The 15,557-nt window shown below is 39.7% G+C and overlaps 1 protein-coding gene across 1 annotated transcript in view; it reads left to right on the top strand.

The window, feature by feature from the left end:
* The window catches only part of LOC134841087 (ryanodine receptor 2-like), a 168,306-nt gene that overhangs the window by 119,127 nt on the left and 33,622 nt on the right, over positions 1-15,557 (top strand). The window lies entirely within an intron of this gene.

Below are 15,557 nucleotides of genomic sequence, written 5' to 3'. Positions count from 1 at the left end.
TTACATCCCACTCAGCAGAAATGGACTATGCCCAGACAGGCTTGATTGCTTTTCAGTGGTGCAGAAACCTCAATTAAACTGCAGAAACCTCAATTAAACACCACCAATGGTAGAATCAAAAGCTTCATATTTCGAGTAACCTTCGATTTATGTGCCAAAGATTTCGGCAAAAAAAATATTTTCAGCGAAATTTGAAAACTTAATTTTTTTTGTTTCAAAATTGTTATTTCCTCCATACTCAATATATAGTAAATGATAAATCGAATCTATTATTGCAATAATTGGAGTAGCTAGCCTTTGATAAGATGAGTCTATTATTGATGAGTCTAGATGAGTCTGAGGGGGTCGAATCCCTGAGGGTCGTCAAATCCCCCCCCCCCCTAAATCCGCCCCTGGTCACTGGATAATTTTTTTGAATCATTTTACTTATCTGGTTTTCAAGAAATGTGACAAGAACTTGCTATCGCGGACACAATTTTTTGTCACGTTTTTGAAAGGGATCAAGTTAACATCCCCCCACCCACCAGGCCACAACTTTGAGGTTTGCAGCTGACTCTTTTTGAGCCGAAATTTGTCGCATTGATAGATAGCAAAAAATGGGTAACCCAAATTTCTAATATGTTTCGTCATTGTTAGAAATTGACAGAATATTTGTGCTCGGGATTTTTTTTTCTCCAGACCAAATTTGACTTTTTAATCAGCAATTTTGAACGGAATTTTTATACCATCGGAAAGCCGGTGTAGCCGTAAGCTAAAATTAAAAAAGCTATTCACCTGTGATCCTTTTTTGAAAAATTATCGGTTATCGAATTTTGGCAAATCAACTAATGAAAGACAATTAACTAACAATGTTTTTGTGCTATCGCGGCGACAGTGCTTATTTAATCCGCTCATGTATGGTTCCAAATTAAAATATAGGAAGATATTTGGTGTTTTTATTACGTGACGCTGAGAATATTTGTACTTGGAATAGGTACGTAGGTGGTTTAGTTTCATTATATTTCAAATTTTTGCTTCATTATTTTTGGAAATTCTAACACTTTTTGCTCAGTTGGTTTTTAAAAACTGATTCACAGACTGTGACGGGCAGTCAGAATTTTTATGTTTCACCCTGATACGAGCAGTCTTGTTTTCTATCAAGTAACTTGTACGAGATTGTGACCCAGCTTGATAAAAAGCAGCCAGCAAACTGTAACTGAATATTTGTTTAGGTATTACAAAATTCTAATCTTCTTGACTCGCGAAAACTCTCTGACTTGTTTGAAGCAAAGTTCTTCAAAGCAAAAGCAAGAGGGTTCGTATCAGGGTAAAGCCCACAAAACTCCGACTGCCCTTTAAGGGCCTCGAATAGTTTTTAGCTTTGAAAATTTTGATAAATTAGAAATTATTAACTTTAACTTTCCTTGGCAACAACCAAAATAGAACGGTAATTTCAAAAACATTCAAACAAATGGGGAATTAAAATGACCAATTAGATTACCTCAATTCATTTTAGAAGAAATTTGAAAGCGGGATCATTCTCGACGAAAAATAAATTCATTCAACTCATGACGGCTATATCTTGATTGGAGTATAAATTGTTTTTTTTTTCTGAAAGTTTATTACTTGGTAGCCGAAATTGGTGTGAATAATGGTATCACTTCAAACACAATTTCCGTTAATTTTTTGGAAAGTCAAAACAATAAGAAATCCCTATTATGGGTGTGCTTCTTAAGTAGTCATCGCTGATTTCTGAGCAAGGCCATATTCTTGGATGGAATCATTAGGATGCCAAGAATGATTGACCTATCTGACTTTCATTGGCTGTTTTACTACGTATAGTTTGAAATTGTCAATTAATGGTCTTCAATCACAGATTGGTGTGCGCGTCAATCTCCACGATTATATAAAAAACGGTTTTTAAACACTTGAATTAACGAGTATTTTATCGGGAAAATAACTCTGGAAATTTCGTAATATAATGATATTTTTAACAAACTTTTTTTATTGTTAACATCGGTAACATCGGCCACAATAAACTGCATAACTCAAAGCAAGCTGCAAAAATGGCCAGTATTTGTCCTTGAGACAAATTGCTCTTTTTAAAGGTCAGCCTTAATCAAGGCTGAACCAAATTAGAGCGAAAAGACGGTTAAAATAGGTTTTGGGGGGGTTCGAACCTGGGTACGGAGCATCCCATCAAGTTCGGTGCATATTCGAGTTCTAGAAAGGAAATGACCTAGTCGCGATTCGAACCGGCGCCGAACCCGCAGAGACGCACCCTGTATACGCTTGGCTACTGTCCCTATATGCATTTACATTTTGGTTCAGTTTTATATGCATTTATACTATTGTTTTATATTTGCGCTGCAACATCCTCCACCCCTAAACAAGGAAGAACGGGAGCGAGCTTTACGGTCGGGCGGGTCAGTTCGCTCGTTACTGTCTTTATGTCGGCGGATCTCGCGCATCCGTCCTTGCCATAGTGCAGTCTTAGGATACGTGCGATTGGATAATGTCCACGTGGAGTGTCAGGCTCTATGACCCAAACCAAGTCGCCGGCTTTCAACTTAACGTCTGACTGGTTGTGCCATTTTGCCCTCCTATTGAGGGAAGGAACGTATTCCCGCATCCACCGTGTCCATATTGCGTTAGCGTATGATTGCGCTCTGGCGAACCGCTTCTTATGGTCGAAGTTGTCTTCGAAACTTAGCGACGGAAAACTCGCTGCGTGCTGACCAAGGATAAAATGATTCGGGGTCAACGCCTCTAAATCTAGCGGATCGGAACTAACGGCTGTTATCGGTCTAGCGTTGAGTGATTGCTCAACAAGGCACAGCGTGGTTCCTAGAACCTCCTCAGTTACTCTCCTGTTGCCTAGGATGTCATACAAGACGCGCTTAACACTCCGAACTAATCGCTCCCAGGACCCACCATGGTGCGGTGCGCTGGGTGGATTGAATTTCCACTTTATCCCTTTCTGAACAAAAACAGCGGCTGCGAGCTTGTTCCAACTCTCAACGCAAGCTAAGAGCTCTTTCTGAGCGCCAACAAAGTTCGTTCCGTTGTCGGACATGATAGTAGTCGGAGTACCGCGACGTGCAATAAACCTCTCTACGCCCATCACACAAGAGCTTGTGTCGAGCGAGGGGACCACTTCAATATGCACCGCTCTAGTAGTGAGACAGGTGAACAAAAAACCCCACCTCTTTTCCGTACTTCTCCGGATTGGAACTAGGAACGGCCCAAAGTAGTCAACACCTGTGTTAGTGAATGGAGGTTGCTTGTAACCCAGCCTTTCAATGGGCAGATCAGCCATCATATGAGTTACGGTTTGCGCTTTGCGTTTTCGGCACACGACGCAAGTATTTTCAATGTTTCGCAGCAACCATTGCAAATTTAACACGACGTACTTCAAATTAACCACCGAACGCATGTAATCCAAGCCTTGATGGAAATTCCTAACGTGCAAGTGCTGAACCAAAAACCGAACAACCGCGTGACGTGCATCAAGTATAATCGGATGCTTGCTATCGAAATCGGAATTAACCAAGCGGCTGATGCGCCCAGTCGAGCGAAGGATGCCAGCTGGTCCAATGAACGGCGAATACTTGGCGATCCGACTATTCCTTGTGATAACTTTACCGGATCTTAGTAGTTTTAGCTCACTAGGGAATGTCTCACCCTGGGACAGGTAAATGAGCTTCTGTTCAGCAAAATCCATTTCAGACGGGTCTGTAATTTCTAATATACTCGACCGGAAATGTTTATGGGATGGCAGCCATCGTAACAAAAATGCTACAGCGCGTTTGTATTTAACAATTGAATTGAATCTCTCCCATTTTCCGAAGGGAAGATTTTCTTCTGTCAAAACATCGACGACGAAATTTGACCAATTTTCCAGACAAATGTCGATATCACATGATGGTCCTTTGAGTCTTATTTTATCGATAACCCTTGTATCGGGCTTGAACGGCCAATCAGTTGTTCTTAATATACTAGGGCCATTAACCCAGCTGCTTTCCTTGAGGGCTTCCGAAGAAATCCCTCGTGTACCGGTATCAGCTGGGTTATCACCGCTAAGTATGTGATGCCACTGATCAGTGCTGGTAGACTCCAGAATCTCACCAGTGCGATTATCAACAAAAACGGGTAGTTTACTACAAGAGTGAAGCCACTGAAGAACAGTGGTACTATCTGTACACATGAAAATATCCGTAACTTTGAAAGTGAGACCTTTCAAAATTTCTTCTTTTAAGCGGGTTGCAAGAAGAGCCGCTTGAAGCTCTAACTTTGGAATAGAAAGCGCTTTCATAGGCGCGACGCGGGCTTTGCCAAACACAAAGGCTAATTCGGTCTGATGGGAGCTAACAAGTCGCGCACGAAGGAAAGCGACGGCACAGAAAACATCCTGCGAACTATCACCGAACATGTGAAGTTCTATTCGGTCGAAAGGCTCAGTGAAATAGCTGCGAGGTATTGTCAGAGAACCTAACAAATGAAAACCTGAGTGCCACTCAAGGAATTGCTTTTTGATTTCCTCTGGCAGATCATCGTCCCATTTTTGACCGCTGATTCGCCAGATATCTTTTAATAGAAGGCGAGCCTTCACGGTATACGGAGCCACTAACACAATTGGATCAAAAACAGAGGAAACAAAACTCAACACGGTACGCTGAGTGATTGCTTTGTCTAGTGGACGATCAACCCCTCTACTAACTACTAATGTATCTTTAACGTGGTCCCACTTAAGACCGAGAACATGCGACGACTGGTCTGGACTCGCACAATTATCTTTAACAGACGAATTGGACTCACGGTTGTCCGGATCAAGAGCGGTTGTTACGTCGGGCACGTTGCTGACAAATTTTGTTAGACGAAACCCACCTAGTTTAAGCAACGAGATTAAATCTCTACCTAAATTCAAGGCGTCATCGCTGTTTTGAAAAGAATCCAGATAATCATCCATATAAAATTTCTGGACAACAGCCGAAGCAGCTTCGGGGTACTCAGCTTGATTATCCGTTGCAGTCTTCTGCAAAGCAAAATTCGCACAAGTCGGCGAGTCACGAGCACCAAAAATGTGACGCGTATATTGGTGAACTACCACACTTGATGTGGGGTCCTCCCGCCACAAAAAACGAAGAGAAGGTTGATCTTCTTCACGGACTCCAAACTGTAAAAACATCCCTTCAATGTCAGCTGAAACGGCGTATTTATGCTGACGGAATCTTATAAGTACAAAAATGAGGTTTTGAAGGAGATCCGGGCCAACCAACAGAGATTTGTTCAAGGAAGCACCATGACACTTCGATGCCCCATTGAGGACTCGGCGCACCTTACCGGGTTTATTCGGGTTCAACACCGGGTGATGCGGGAGATACCACTCACGATCGGCTCGTGATTTGGGATCGTGTGCCTTAACGGTTATGACATATCCTTTTTGTATATCTTCTCTTATTGTTTCGGCGTATTTTTCACGGTGCGACGGATCCTTATCTAGCCTCTTTTCCAAAGACTTTAATTGAGCTAAGGAGGAAAAATAGTTATTCGGTAAACTACTTTCCTTATCGTTCCAAAACATTGGTACAATGTACCCCTCACCATCGTGAAAGGTGTCATTTTTCAAAACGGACAAAGCGCGTTTGTCGGCGGCGGAACGGGCATCTACCTGCTTGAAGGCTCCATATGACTCCAACTCATACCAAGTTTTAATTTGGTCCGCAAGAGACATGTCTTCGACAACACACTTAAAGCAAGACGAGTTCGACTGAAAGGACGGCGGTAACGGACCACTTAAAACCCAACCTATCGGAAGGCGTACGGCGCACGGTGAAATAGAGTCCTCCCCCAGAAGGTACTCAACGGGTCTTATGGCATAGTAGAAATCCTGTCCAATAATTATTTTGACGTCCTCATACTTATAATGTATAGGTTTGATCGGAGCCAACTGCGGGTATTTTTCCTGTAATTCAGGAATACTTATGCTATCCGATCCAATGCGAATATGATCCTTAACATAAGCTCGAAAAGAAAACGAAAATTCACTTTTATTCGTTTCGGCGTAAACTTGAAAACTTACTTGATGAGTTTTCATTACGCTCGTGGAATTGAATCCATTTATGGTGAGGTTAACGGGAGTGCCAACCAAATGGAGGCGTTTTACGAGATCGGCGGATACCCATGAGTGCGTGGAAGCACTATCGCAAAGAGCTAGGGCATTAGTAATTGTCGCATCCGAAGAGACGGCGAGTGACGCAACTGGCAGGAGGCCTTAAGTTGACTCCTGGCTATGAATATCGCCGACGGCAGCGTTAGTCGATACATGTTTAGTGTTTGCGTTACCTGACGCCGGGGAATTTTTAGTATCCTTAGGAGGAAAAATTTTCTCCGCTCCATGTAAGAGCACGTTGTGCGTGCTTTCACAATCTGGCTTGGGGCATGTTCTGGCCTTGCTACAATTACGAAAACTGTGATTGCTCTGTAAACACGCAAAGCAAAGTTTTTGTTCGGCTACATGTTTCGCTCGTTGCGTAGCGTTTTTTTCTTTGAATACGGCCCAATTCCAAAGAGCGTGTTGACCTTTACATACAGAACATGGAGGGAACTTTGGTTTTTCCTTAGTCTTATCACTCACTTTTGCATTACTAGCAAACACTTTCGTACCTACTTTTTGCTTTACTTCAGACTTGACCTTAGAATTAATTGTTTTTAGCTTCTCATGACCCTCCGCTTTTTCTTTAAGCCATTCGTTGAAATCTAGCAGAGTTGGTCGATGCCACTGGCGTCTTACGGTTTGCATTGACCATGCTTCCTTAAGGTTTGGGGGAAGCTTACTCACAGCTTGATTCAGTAAGTTAACACTTTTCAGGTCGTCGTTAAAAGACAGCGACTTGAATACGGCATTAATTCCAGAAATTGCAGAGGAAAATCCAATTACATTTTCCGAGTTATGCATTTTGAGCGGCGGAAAATTACTCAATTTATCTAGATGAGCCCCTACTACAGCATGCGGCTGCCCGAATTTTCTTTGAAGAGTTGCTAATGCGTCTTTATATAGTACTCCGCTATAGCTATACTCAGCGATTGCGGATTTTGCTTTACCCACTACGAGCGTTTTCAGATAGGTAAGCTTTTCATCGTCACTGAGTATGGCTGAATCGACCGTCGATATGAACTGCCCAAACCACTCATGCCAATTAAGCGGGTTGCCATCGAACTGGGTCAGCTTCCACTCAGGGAGATGATCTTTTCGGCTGTGCATGAGTATATTAACCAACTCTCGTGTCGAAAGTGGACGCTCGACGTCTGCACCAGGTGAATTAACGGGAGTTGGCTCTGTGTAACTCGAAGAGTTACCGTGACAATCAGGAACGAACGGTTGATTAGCATGTGAAGAAATTTCAGGCTGTGCAAAGAACACAGTCCCTCCACTTGTATAAGGAACAAAATTATTCGTAGGAACAATCGGAGTTACTGCGGAAAAAACAGTTGTCGAAGGAACGTACTGTTGTTGAGCTGAAATTAAAGGGGCAGCAACAGCTGGTCTCCACAAATTACTATAAGGATTATAGTGGTCACTTGAAAAGTTATAACTACTAACGGGAACACCCATATGTTGTTGTGATGGGATTACAGGTGCTTGGTGGCCAGCTACTACTGATCCTGTAGTTTGATGACTTAAAGAAACCTGATTAATTGCTGTTGATGCAGAAACAAACGGTGCTACACCAGAAGGAACTTCTGCAGATGTTGGTGGAGCAAAATAGTTTTCAGAAGTTACCGGGACTACTGAACCTGTGTTTGGATTGCCTAGCACCGGATGAGTGGACAGAAAAGTTTGCTGAGGCAAAGTATTAGAAACAGGTTGAATGACCTGCTGCAACCCTACTGGATTGTTAACGGAAACCTGCGATCGGACCAAATTCGACAAATTATGTTGTTGTCCGTGAATGTGGTTACTGTAATAAAATCCCGGATCACTAGAAGCTGCCTGGCAATTATTCACACCTGTAAAACTTGATGAGACCAAGTAATTTGTTGATGCAGGATAAGTTGCCTCAGGAGCTATCGAAAGAACGTGCTGCTTTTGATTGGGAGCTACAACAGCATCAGGCTGATTGTGGTCGACAGATTCGACCCAGTGACGCGTACGATCCTTTTCGTCTATTGTTAGTTGTGGAGAGATTCGAGTTAAACCACTTTCCTCAGCATTCTCGCTGATTTCCGACAACTCATCTTCTAACTCAAGCCCTTTCAACTCAATTTCTGCCAGTTTTTTCCTTTGTTCTTTAGCCAATTCTTCCAACTCTAAACTGCTTTGTTGTTCTAAAACATATTGTTTCATCTTGTTTTGCTGCTCTTTCAGTCTTAATGATACCTTTGCCTGCCTCTCAAGTTCCTCTTGTTGTTTCTTTAAAATCATTAAGTCGCGCTTTTTCTCAGAAAGTGTTTTCGACGGAGCCGCGGTATAACGACTAGATTTCTGAGAACCCGATTGATGATGTCGGCTGCTTCGGTGTGACACCTTAGAGCGGGTAACTGTTTTATGCGACTGGGGTTTTTCACTTTTTTCAGAATGATGAGAAACTTTTGAGCTGCTATCTATGTTGTCCGGCTCTGTTACTGCCTCAAAACTTGTTTTATATGTAATAGCTTCCTGTAAAACTTTATCGTTGCTTTGAGTCAACTTATGAAGCCACATATCCTGTGCCGGTATCAATTCGTCGGGATTGGCACTTTTTGCAGCCATATCAATCAACTCAGTATTTATCTCGACCGCTTGTTCTATATAGTTCCTACGTTTTTCAATATAGGTATCGTTTTTTGAGCAACGACTCTGACTCTCTATGTAATCGAAAATTGTTTCATGGCATTTATAAAGTTCGTTTTCGAGATTGCTACGTTTCTCAAACAACTTCTTAATTTTCTCCTGAAATTTAACTTCCATGCTTAATATTTTCAGAAATAAACGACTCTTAGAAAAATTTTTTATTTTCACTCAAGCAAATCCACAAAATACTCTAATACATCAATAACTTACAAGGGGGAGTAACTTAAAGTTTTAATGCTTTAAGTCTGTTGTGAATCGCTCTACAATTTTTAGGCGACAAACGGTTCCGCTTCTTCTTAGCTTTCAGTGTATTTAGGTCAGCACTGTATCGTCTAAGTAACAACAGAGTCTTCAACTCAAGGGAAGGGGGCTGGTGCAGCTCTTTATACTTTTCGATAAGTATTTGGTCTTTGGCCTTTCGCTTTGAGATAAAATCCTCAACTATGTTAAGAACGAGAATACCTGTCTTTTTCAACTCCTTTTCTATATTGTTCGTACCGTTGCGGCGACAGTATACAATAGCGGTAATATTATCCTTGTATCTCAAAAGAAGGCTCTTATGTTGGTCAGTACTCAAACTACGGTTGTTGTTACTTCGGTGCTTACTAATGGAGTTATTTATGGCGTCGTGCCAAATAACTAGATCTTTCCGATTCGACAAAAAGTAGTGCAAATAGTATTGGATAGTTTTCTGCGAGTCCCTGGCGTTAAAGTTAAAGCTTAAACCGGGCTTTGTGAAACAAGTCTCTTTCACGCGCTTTTGAGACGGTGCGGATAGTTTACGGAGCGCGTGATCCAAGGAACTAGCTCCTAGAATGAATACCATACACTCAAGAGACCTATGCGACGGCTACGTTACGCTAAAGTACCAATGGGGCGGGGAAATTAAGTAGGTCGGTTGAACTCCAACAACGCACACGGAGTAAACCTGAGGATGAAAGAATTCAACTTAACTCACTTAATATCACCGTACCTGGCCACTTAACATTAGTGTCGCGCAACGAAGTCAATAATCGGACGGGCTGAAACGGCTTAGATTTACTTGAAGCGTACTGGCTTTCAGTTTCACCAATGTGGGTGGGGGATCAGGCAAATTGGTTAAGTTCCAACAACACACGCGGAAAAAACCAGAGGATGAAAAAACTCAACTTAATTTGCCTGATATTTCGCTACCAGACCACTTACCATAAGGTTGGTGTCATGTTACAGCACAGTTTCGCAGAATTATGGGGACGTTTTGACGATTTTTTGGAAATTTTTTACTTTTTTCCCAAAATTTTTTGGAAAGTTTTGGTCAGCAGGTTCGAGTCGTAAACCAATCCAAAAAACTAGTCTAGTACCCCTTGTCTATGATCCGATTTCACGGATTAATATTCTGTTCACAAATATCCAAAAAATTTTTGGTATCGAGAAAAAATTACCACTTGTAGCTTGCTTTGAGTTGTGATACACAATAAGACATCATATGTAATTTTATTGCACGAAAAACTTTATAAAAACTAGACGAGTCTTACAGTTTTTGACGGTTTTGGAGATTGAAGGGTCACCGGTTTTGGGTTCTCAAGCAGCATTCGGTCGGTCGCAGACAAATTGTTCAGCAGTCACTTCTGTAAAGCACACAAAACGTCTGTAGTTGACTGGACACTCACACTTTTTTTTGGTTGCACTTGACACCCGTATGAGGGTCTCTGTCGTACTGCAGTTCTGTTCTGTGGCTGCTGCTTCCGCCTCGGTCGCTATTGCTCTTCCTCTCCTCACTTCATTTACATCCAGCGTGGACTGATTCTGACTCTCTTTCTGCAGCACTTGCTTACTCTGAAGATGATCGAGTGAATTGATATGTTGACTAATTGACTGTTTTTTCGGGTAGGCTGATGTGGTTGTGATATTTATTTTGGATGTAGGTCTAATATATGTGAGGATCTGATGCCTGGCACAGCAGTTGAGGACCTGATCTCCGTGTCCGAGTAGTCGTCTGTGACGCGTATATTGGTGCTACAGACCCAATATCCGGGTAGTAACCCAATATCCTGCATAACTCAAAGCAAGCTGCAAAAATGGCCAGTATTTGTCCTTGAGACAAATTGCTCTTTTTAAAGGTCAGCCTTAATCAAGGCTGAACCAAATTTGAGCGAAAAGACGGTTAAAATAGGTTTTTGGGGGGGGGGGGGTTCGAACCTGGGTATGGAGCATCCCATCAAGTTCGGTGCATATTCGAGTTCTAGAAAGTAAATGACCTAGTCGGGATTCGAACCGGCGCCGAACCCGCCGGGACGCACCCTGTATACGCTTGGCTACTGTCCCTATATGCATTTACATTTTGGTTCAGTTTTATATGCATTTAAACTATTGTTTTATATTTGCGCTGCAACAGATTGGTTTTATTTTCATTTTTTTTTCAGTCGGCATTCTTTTTCTCTCAATTCCAAAAAAAAATTTCTTTAATAAATTATAGCTCCAAAACTTGATTTATTTTGATATCTCAAAATAGCGCGCAATCGGAACATTCTTCCCGGATAAAAAATAAAACGCCGTGACAGACTCCGGTACAGTGATTGCAAAGTTTTTGGTTTCTAAAAGCAACTTCCTATCAATTTTGAGGGCTTCATTACAACGTAAAATCCTTCAGTTTTGTCAATAATAAACCCATTTTTTGCTATCTATCAATGCGACAAATTTCTGCTCATAAAGAGTCAGCTGCAAACCTCCAAGTTGTTACCAAACTATTACACAAATCATCGATGCAATATTGGTTTTCTGAATTTAAGCAAAAGTGCGCTATTTGACTCCCGCTTCTCCTGGAAAAAAAATATATTTTAGGCTAAAACAAATTAATTTCTCTGCTCAAAACAATATCTTTGACCTGTTTTGTTTTTGAACACTTGGGTTCGTGCACACTTGGTTCGTGCACACTTGGAAAAACTGATTGATTTTTGTAATTGTTTTTTAATGCTAATTTTTTCGAAGAATTTAAACAGTTTCAAATTCAAAACTGCGCAAAAACATCTTAAAAAAGAACTCTGTTAGAAAAATAATTAAGGAGAGTTGAATACTGTCAACCAGAAAAATCAGAAGGAACCATTCAAGTTTCTGAAACTTAATTGTCTGTGCGGCAGGAAAACAATTTATCAAAAAATTTTCAGATGCCAGTTTCCAGAACAACCTTTTCAGTGCAATTGTGTTAAAAAATCAAAGCAGAATTGGAAAAATCAATTTAAAATAACTTTAGCGGCTAGTACTCTGCATTTTAGCTACTCTTATAGGCTATGGGTCGGCAGGGGGTCGAATCCCTGAGAGAAAAAAAGGCGTCCGTCCCGCCCCACCCCCTAAATCTGGTACTGCTTATAGCTACGTTTAGATGTAGCATCACCACGAAGAATTATCAAGAAGACATACATCAAAGTTTAGTTTTAATTTTTCAAAGTATTTGACAGTCGAAAAAGTCGCAACAGCGATCGAGCACAGTCAAAACAGTCCAGCAGAGATAAAATATAGGTCAAGCTCAGGATGAGCATAGGTCAAGCACAGCAAAATAGGTCGAAGCAAAGGTCGATAAAAGTAGAAACATAGGGTCTTTTAGGTCGGTTTTTTACTGGAAAAAGTCTAGTACCCGATTGCAATACCCTTATTCTGTTATACATCGTTCTAGTTTTTTTACCCTTGCGATAAGCGAGAGTAAAAAAAAACTAAAACGATGAAGCACATAATGTTACAACCAAAATAATTCAAGGAAAAACCAAAATAAAGATATAAGTTAAGAAACTGACATTATTTTCATTTTTTTCTAAATTTAATGACTATTTATTAGTAAAGGGTGACTTATTGGGAGAAAAAAGAAGTTTAAAACAATAAGACCCAAAAAAACATTGACATTTTAGCCGACATGGGTGGAATTGTCAGCCAGTTTCGTTAATTTTGTCTAAAAAAGTCTAAAAATCAAAAATCAATTTCTCTTGAAACTGAATTTTCTGTAAAAAAAAATCGAATTACGACCAATAAATGCTTTAAGATAATACCAAACTTGACTCCCTACAAGCTTTCTTGGAGGAAGTCAAAATTGGTGTGAAAAACCACCCAAATCCACAGAATATTTCAACTTTCTGAGTTGTCGGGACAATTACATTCATAATAAGAACAGTTTTCACTGATTTGATGCCCAAACCTCTTAGTTAATCGGCAAGCTCAAGCTGAACTAATGACGTATCGATCACTTTTCGAAGAAGCTCCATCAAGACCAATTATCTTCGACAGAAGATAACCACATTTTTTTTAACGTAGCCGATTGCTGTGCTCTTAAAAATTTACAAACAAAGTTAACGTTTTTATGGTTTTTATTTGAAAGTGAGTAAGTGCTAATATGGGGAGTGGGCTTTGGAGGCAAAGTAAATAATTTTTTTGATAATATGAAAACTTGATGTTTTCTGGGAAACCAGCTTATTTAAGATTGAAAAGAATGGGGTCTTATCAGTAATAAATCCCTCCCCCCCCCCTGAACTATGAAATATTGAAGTGAAAAAAATTTATTATTCAAATGGGACACTGTTACTATGAAATGAAATGTAATATTAGACATATGTCAACAAGCGTTAAGCTGAAATCAATGCCTCGGATTACAATAAGTTTTGTGTTTGTTTTTCGAAGTTTCAGAGAAAACGATGGCCCGTCTTCGGTCAGTTTTTTCTAGTAAGAAATTTAACTAGCAATGTCAACGAAACTTTTCATGTTATCAAAACAATGAATGCACTAAACCAATGCAAACTTGAAACTTTTTCTGTTACAATCCTCGTCTTTAAGCAGTGTGGGTTTCTGGTGATTTTGGAACAATAAAAAAAGTTATAGTACCTTACTATTATGCTCACCTGAAAAGTTACTATGTTTTCTCATTTTGACTTTTTAATGAAAATTTGAGCTAAGTTTTGCTCAGTTTTCACTAGCGTTATATCTGATTGCTTGTTTTGTGCATACGAATGATGTGTCGCCTGTGTGTTTCATATGGATCAAAAATATGAAAAAAAACCTCAATTGAGAAAACTGGATCAGTGGAAACAAACCCACCCGGGTTGACCGAAAATGCTCATCATACAATTCTCGTAAAAGGGAAATTTCTTTTCATAGAATTCCATACGTACAGAAAATTGTATGAAGTCTCTATAATAAAATTTTCCCATAAATGGAAATTGTTTGATAGGTGTTTTTTCCATAAACCAAAAAGTTGTTCTTTGTTTCTAAATTTAATTTTTCTGAAAAATTTTGGGCCGTGGTTGCAACACAACACACGTTAGAATGACCTTGGTTACTCAGACCACCAAGGTCTTGCAATAACAATGCTTAGAAAACAAATTTTCACAAATGATATAACAAGAGTAACAAAAACTTTTCAAGGATGATTATTTTAAATTTTTGAGTTTTCAAATTATCAAACATTGATCAAGGCATACATAAACACGCCATACAAAAGTAATAGGATTTTTCAGCGCCATACAAAAGAAGGCATACTTAAACAGATCAAGACATACATAAGCACGCCATACAATTAAGGCATACTTAAATAATCAAAAAAAAATCAGCCAATCAGATTTCAGTATTCAAAATTGGAAAGAAAGCGTGAAAATCTCAAAGTATATAACATTTCCAGGGACTTAATATTAATTATGTCCGAATATAAAACGGCAGAAATATGGACATTTTTCAAATTGTCCCTGATCGCAGCGAAGTGGAACAAATTTTATATTTGAAGGGTTTCATTATACAATAAACAAAATATCTAAACGCCGTATTTATTACAGATGTGTCGATTCTGATTGCAAAGCCAAATTAACTACCAATATTTCTAAAAATTTAATTATTTCTTTCGACGAATGTCATTTCACGAACCCGATCATCAATTTACTGCCGAAAACAAATTTCGAGAATTATCTTTCGAAATACTTCGAAAACACCCAATAGAAAAAACTATCATAGCAACCAAAAACAGTGATTTTTTGCCCCCTGAATTCCAGAAATTGAAAAGCAGTTCATCTTGCGAAAAAAATCTCTGCCACCAGTGCCGCAAAAAAATTTGGACGTTACAATTGATGGATCCTGGGCTTTATCTCAGCAAAACGGAAAATTTTTGATGAATCTCAACACCGATGTGGGTTTAGCAATTTTCGCAACGAAAAAAGCTTTAGGAATTTTGTTGAAAATGGATACAATTATTCGCGATGGCACATTTAAAACTGCGCCTCGGTCATTTGATCAAATTTATACATTTTTTGCGGTTTTTGGAAAGCAAAAAATTCCCGTGTGCTGGGCGCTTTTTAAAGGAAAACAGCAAAACCAGTACAAATTCAGTTCAGGGAAGTTACAAGAAAAAATATACAGTCCATAATGGTTGCTATTTCCCTTACACCCAGCCCATTTTTGATGATTTCAAGCCCTGGGGTTGACTCGAACTTACAAAAAGATCAAAAATTTCAAAATTTTTCGCGGAAAATTTTCGCCATGGGGTTCGTTCCTCAAAATTTAGTAGCAAATTACTACGATTGACTCAGACAAAGCAACGAAGTCCAGTCGCTTGCAATTGGTGTGCCAAAAATTATCAACTTTTTTACTCATTTCTAAAATTTTGGATGAAGAAAAAAATTAATATGGGAAATGGGAAATGTATACAACAGGCCATACAATTTACGAACTATTAATATGTGCGAAAGCTGGCATTCAAGTTTAGACCGAGAAATTGCCCGTGTCAGGCCATCATTGTGGA

This window comes from Symsagittifera roscoffensis, chromosome 1, assembly GCF_963678635.1.
Source record: "Symsagittifera roscoffensis chromosome 1, txSymRosc1.1, whole genome shotgun sequence".
Taxonomy (NCBI): domain Eukaryota; kingdom Metazoa; phylum Xenacoelomorpha; order Acoela; family Convolutidae; genus Symsagittifera; species Symsagittifera roscoffensis.
Note: the sequence above shows the minus strand (reverse complement) of the source record. Positions and strands in the feature narration are given on the sequence as shown.